Source organism: Colobus angolensis, unplaced genomic scaffold, assembly GCF_000951035.1.
Source record: "Colobus angolensis palliatus isolate OR3802 unplaced genomic scaffold, Cang.pa_1.0 Scaffold35, whole genome shotgun sequence".
NCBI classification, from domain to species: domain Eukaryota; kingdom Metazoa; phylum Chordata; class Mammalia; order Primates; family Cercopithecidae; genus Colobus; species Colobus angolensis.
This window is the reverse complement of record NW_012116821.1, coordinates 7914627-7920791: the sequence shown is the minus strand read 5'-3', so window position 1 is coordinate 7920791 and position 6165 is coordinate 7914627. Positions and strand designations below refer to the sequence as shown.

General features: G+C 40.7%; 1 protein-coding gene and 1 pseudogene across 2 annotated transcripts in view; one reads left to right on the top strand and one right to left on the bottom strand.

The window, feature by feature from the left end:
- Window positions 1-6165, top strand: part of LACE1 (lactation elevated 1) — a gene marked incomplete at its 5' end in the record, with an annotated part of 174968 nt that overhangs the window by 118781 nt on the left and 50022 nt on the right. The gene's annotated exons all lie outside the window — the stretch shown is intronic.
- LOC105519468 lies at window positions 416-1685 on the bottom strand (annotated as a pseudogene). Its single transcript, XR_001002972.1, has one exon. The product of XR_001002972.1 is annotated as an rRNA-processing protein FCF1 homolog pseudogene (transcript).

Sequence of the window (6165 nt, the reverse complement as noted above, 5' to 3'; positions counted from 1 at the left end):
AGCTGGGCGTGGTGGCGTGCACCCGTAGTCCCAGCTAATCCACAGGCTGAGGCATGAGAATCGCCTGAACCTGGGAGGCGGAGGTTGCGGTGAGCCGAGATCGTGCCACTACACTCCAGCCTGGTGACAGAGCGAGACTCCATCTCAGAACAAACAAACAACAAAAAAGCAGCATCAGAAAGTGAGCAGGCCAGGCACAGTGGCTCACGCCTGTAATTCCAGCACTTTGGGAGGCCGAAGCATATTTTTCTGTATTTGTCTCTACTAAAAAAAAAAAAAAAATTAGTTGGGCATGGTGGCATGTACCTGTAATCCCAGCCACTCAGGAGGCTGAGGCAGGAGAATCACCTGAACCCGGGAGGCAGGGGTTGCAGTGAGCCCAGATCGCGCCACTACACTCCAGTCTGCTGACAGAGCAAAACTTCGTCTCAAGGAAAAAAAAAAAAAAAAGAGTGAGCATATCTAACTACCCTCAGCTCATAAGAGGGCAAATAGGTCAACAGAATAATAATTCATGCTATTGCATTGGAAAAGGAATTAAAAGAAATTTAAAAATGTGTAAGCAGAAACTCAGTTGTATGTAAGAGAACCCAATTCCCTATGAGAAAGAGAAAGAGCTGGAGTCCTTTAAAAATTAACTGCCTGTTTTTCTGTGGCTAGTGAGCCTTATCTCTCCTCCTTTCCCAGGCATTGTAAATACCCTGTTTCTCTAGCTGTGCAGCTGCAAGGTAACTAGACAGATAAACTCAAGTCATAAAACATGTTTTTCCTTGAAAAGTAAGAAATGATGTAATGCATGTCTCAATTAATTAACTGTCTTTCTCACTTCTGTAATGTGCTTCCCCCTGCACAGATCCCGCCCCGCTGCCCCACGAAATGCTTAAAAGGTAACTTAACTCTTTGTTCGGGGCTCAGTGCTTTGGATGTTAATCTAACTGGTCCGGTGCACCTAAATAATAAATATCTTCCTGAACTCCATCGGTCTCTCTGATTCCTTAAAAATCCCGCTACATTTCGTGTAATGAACTGGCAACAAGAGAAAGCTGGCTGAAGAAAGGCAGAGGAATTGTGTCTTATAAGAATTAGAATCGAGGGGCTCCATAATCATCTGGCATCCATTCGATGTTATATCTGTGGTTAGAAATGTACATGATAGGAACTCCAGGAATCTTACGGATTCTTCTTTTAAGGTCCCGGTCAACTGTGGCCACAATGTAACACTTATGCTGAGTTACTCTCTGTACTAAGCAGTCATCTGCATAGGTCCCTTTGTGTGTACATGGTAATTGTTCAAATCTTGGATCCTTGGCGATCCTTAGAGCCACTCGATACTTCTGCCCCAATTTCTCAATTTCAGCCATTACACAGTCAGTTATACAAGGGATACACTTGGCATACAGACAGTCCATCATTGACTGCACTAAGTCCAGTTTGGCTTTTATGGAAAAGTTGATAAAGTTGGTATCAACAAGGATGTGGTAAGGTGGGCCCAGCTGTGTATTATATTGGAAAAATAAGCAGGAAGGGTGTTGGGGAACTTCTCTTTCCTTTAACGCACTGGGATCCTTCTTTTCTTTCTTTTTAGGTTTTAATCTATCCTTTTCTTTAAGCCTCTGATCTCTGAGACTAAGCATTCGCTTCATGGTCGCATACTTCCTTGTTTTCTTTTGCTTCCCCATGGTCACGCCACCGTATTTATTTCTTTTAAGATATTCTTTGTAATAAACTATTAAACAGGAATCTTGGTCGACCAGAATCTTGGTCAACCACAAGGAGGGAGAAATGATGAGGACATGCTAACAGAATCATTTCAACTCTTCTCAATTGATCATCTTCCTAAAAGGTGACTAAGTGGAATGTGGTGAATGTGAGTGAATCTTTCTTGAGGGTGAGATTTGAAACCTCTGGAAATAATTAATGAGAACACAAATTCTCAACCTTCAGAACTGTGATGAAGGCAGAGACACTGTAAAAGACTGAACTAAATACCGCTGGCCCCAGGACTGGACCTGATCATATTTCTTGGACTAAACCTCTGATGCAAATCTGTTTTGATCAATACTCTTGGATCTCCCATCACCCTAAGTTAGTATAGGGCCATAGAAATGAAATTCAGACTGTTTCATTTAAACTGATGTTCCATCATGTTCTTCTTTTTTATTTTTATTTTTTATTTTTGGACACTGTTGCCCGGGCTGGAGTGCAGTGGCACGATCTTGGCTCACTACAACCTCCCCCTCCCGGGTTCAAGTGATTCTCCTGCCTCAGCCTTCCAAGTAGCTGGGATTACAGGTGCCCACCACCATGCCCGGCTAAGTTTTTGTATTTTTAGTAGAGATGGAGTTTCACCATATTGGCCAGGCTGGTCTCAAACTCCTGACCTCAGGTGATCTGCCCACCTCAGCCTCCCAAAGTGCTGGGATTACAGGTGTGAGCCACTGGGTACTTACATTTTAAAGTAAATTTTACTTAGCATTTATTTTGTGTTAATGGTTTTATGTTTTCCAATTTGCATGTCTGTATCAGGTAGAGATCACTTTTACATGTTATTGTAATATATAATCTTGTTACAGTACATTGATTTATAATAGTGATAAGCCATGCATTTATTATTATACTGTTATTTTACAGAAAACTACTGAACCTTTTAGTATAACCCTATGGTAGAGAAATGATTCACTATTATTATGGGCATGCATTATTGTTTAAAAACACATAAAATGTAATAAATACAAATAACTTATGGTTTCAGGACTTTTTTAAGGTTAGTATCTATTGGGAATTTGGGAATATGTTTTCTGGGATTTCCCAACTTTGAACTTTCCTCTGGTCATTCATACCAGAAGGGCTGCAGGCTTTCTCCTGGAGTTTTAGTTGACGTGAGCAGTACTGACTACACTGTCTTTAGTCTGAAAACTATAAAACTGGGTACCTAACCCCATATTTGTCCCTTCTCCTAAGTGTCAGCACCCCACCAGAATCTGTTCACTTCTGTCCACTGTCCCATGCCTTCAGATGCCTGTTTTTATATTTTTTCAGAGTTTAAATATAGTTGTTATCAACAGAGAGGGTTGGTTGAAGCAGAGCCAACTTGGTCCTATTAGAAGCAGAGCTCTTCTCCCTTGTTCTAAATAGAACACACCCTTGAGTATCATCCTGAGAAGGGTACATGGGAAATACATATTTTGAAAACTCACATGTCCAAAAAATATATTTATTTTACTTGATTAATAGTTTGATCATGGTTGTCACACACAATAATATTCTCTTAGAATATTTTAGACACTATACTATTATCTTCAAGCTTCCATTATTGCTGTTACAAAGTTGGATGTGAATCTGTTTCTTGACCTTTTATATTTGACCTGTTTTTTCCTCTTGAAGTTTTTAGAATAGTCTCTTTGTTCCTGGTTTCCTGAAATTGCATAAGGATATGCCTTGGAATGGAGCTTTTTTCCATTCTTTGTGCTGGGTATTCATTGAACCCTGTCAACTTTAGAAAGTTGTGTCCTGCAGTTCTAGGAAAGTCAATTTTATTCTGATTCTTTTCTTCTCCCCACCCCTCCACCCCACCTCATATTCTCCGCAACTCCTCCTGAACTTTGTGAATTGAACTGAACCTTGTGAATTGATCTTCTAATGTTCTTTTGTTTTCTCTTCTATTTTCCTTTTTTTTTTTTTTTGGTCTTTTTGTTCTATTTTCTGATATGACCTCAACTTTTTTTTTCAATCCTTTTCCTGCATTTTGGATCTAGCAGTCCTATTTAGAGCTCTTCCTTATGCCTTTGTTGTTCTTTTGGTTTACAGCATTCTTCTTTGTCTTATGGGTGCAATATCTTACTTATTCTCTCCAAGCATATTATAGTGTGTTCTTCCCTTTCTGCTCTCTTGTTTTTTTCTTTGCTTCCTCCAAAGTCCTTTTAAAAATGTCTTTATTTTGGTCTTTGTCTTTTAGCTATGGAAATACTTGGTTGTCCATTCACATGTAAGAATGAGGCATTAAAAAGCTGATCAGAAGTTCTGAGTGCATAAGCAGAGTTTTATTGATTGGTGGGCTTCACTGGAGGGTGATAAGGTGGCTGGTCATGTTTTTCATTGGAGAACTCCAAATGTGAATATCTGTAAGTCTTTCTTTTGGCAGTTCAGTTTCCTCCAAAGGTAAATCTTTCTAATTCCTGGGATAGAAGTTTTGCTGGTAGGATTCTGAATGCTGAAAAGGTACAGGTTGTTAGTTACACTATTTAATATGTGGAATTTTATACAACTCAAGGGACATTTAAAAAAAAAAAAAGAAAAGAAAATTTTAATGTAGGCTTTCAGTATGCTATCTCTTCCTTTTTCTTCATTGTTAAATCTACCCCAGCTGCTACTTACTGTTATAGGTAATGACTGTCTGGCTGGTGGTGTGAGTGGTAAGAAGACAGTTGTGGATAAAGAAAGGCAAATGTATTAGTGAAAGTATGAAAATACGTTGTAAGGGTGCAACAGGCAGGTCAGCAAGAAAGGAGGTGGCTGCAAGGAGACAGAGGCTTGCTGGGGATTTTATAAGATGGTACTTGTACTGTGTGCTGAAGAGGGTTTTGTGCAGTGATAATGCCAAGGTTGCAGTGAACTAACTTGCATTTTTCTATCTACTGAGTGTCTGGTGATAGCTGGGCACAGGAAGACTGTGAGTTATTTGCACAGGAGGAGTGTATGTCCTAGACCATCAAGAAAGGCAGACTTAACTACTTTCTCTTTTTGCTTTCCCCTGGTCCTGTCAGCCTGGCTTGTTTCCCCTAATTACAATTCGAGACTTGCCAGTTTCTGCTGGAGTGGAGGGCGGCAGGAATCTGGCTATCCAAGTAGAAGGAGGGCATCTAAGGAACTGTCTTTATCTTATTTTCAAACAGATACCTCTGTTTGCAGCCTAACTCCTTACCTATATATTCAAATGTATCTGCTAGCGCCAAGCCTTTGGAGAGTTCTTTGGTGAGAACTGGTCTGCTTCATTTTGGCTCTGTACTCTGCCTCTCACCTTCTGGTTTCCCATCAATTAAGATTCTGCTCATCCAAGTAAGGAAAGCAATGCCAGTCATTCCTTCTTCTAGGCTCCCTAATCTTTTCAAGTCATTCTCTTAGAGAACACTTCCCCCATCACTTGCCTTTGGGGAGGATAAGTCATCCTCTTCTTTCCCAAGGGGAAGGGAGGGAAAGGCTCTTATCACACATACTATACCCAAAGGCTAGTGACTGTTGTTCCATTTCCCCCTCCTTATAAAGACACTGTGTTGTGGGGTATAACAGGAGATGGTGGAGGAGGGGTGGCAATAGAAGTGTCACTGCTTATATAACCATGAGGGCAGAAGTCTAGACCTAGTGGCTGTTGACACTAAGTGGCTCACTTGCAGCTCTCTTTAGAAAGTTGGGGGATACTTAGCACTCTAACCATCAACTTTGTGGCTTAATTGTAATTCTAGGACAAGAGGGAAATATTGCACTTACAGAACTGCTTACTGTTCCATTGTATAAGTGTATCCAAATGTACTTAACCAAATTCCCCATTGTGGGACATTTCTTTTTCACTTTTGTGATGCTAGGAACAGTATTACAGTGATCATCCTTATAGTAGTTAACCATTATTATGTCCATAGGTAAAATTTCTCTGAGTTTCATATTTCATAAAAGCATATGCATTTTTAGTACTTTCATTAAATATTATGTTTGCCTGAAATCTGGTACTATTTTTATACTCCTCCCAGCTGTACATGAGAGTGTTGTTTGAGATAACCTAACAGGAGGAGATTGACAGGAACATGAACAAGAACTCATTCACATGTTAGGAGGGTGGCACAGCCCAACTCCAAGGGAGACAGATACTCCTGTGCTAAGGACCCTTGCAGAGCTCATTGTATGTATCTCTTCATCTGGCTGTGTATTTCTTTCTTTCTTTTTTTTTTTTTTTAAGATGGAGTCTCGCTCTGTCACCCAGGCTGGAGTGCAGTGGCGCCATCTCTGCTCACTGCAAGCTCCGCCTCCCGGGTTCATGCCGTTCTCCTGCCTCAACCTCCCCAGCAGCTGGGACTACAGGCGCCCGCCACCATGCCTGGCTAATTTTTGTGTTTTTAGTAGAGACGGGGTTTCACTGTGTTAGCCAGGATGGTCTCGATCTCCTGACCTCGTGAT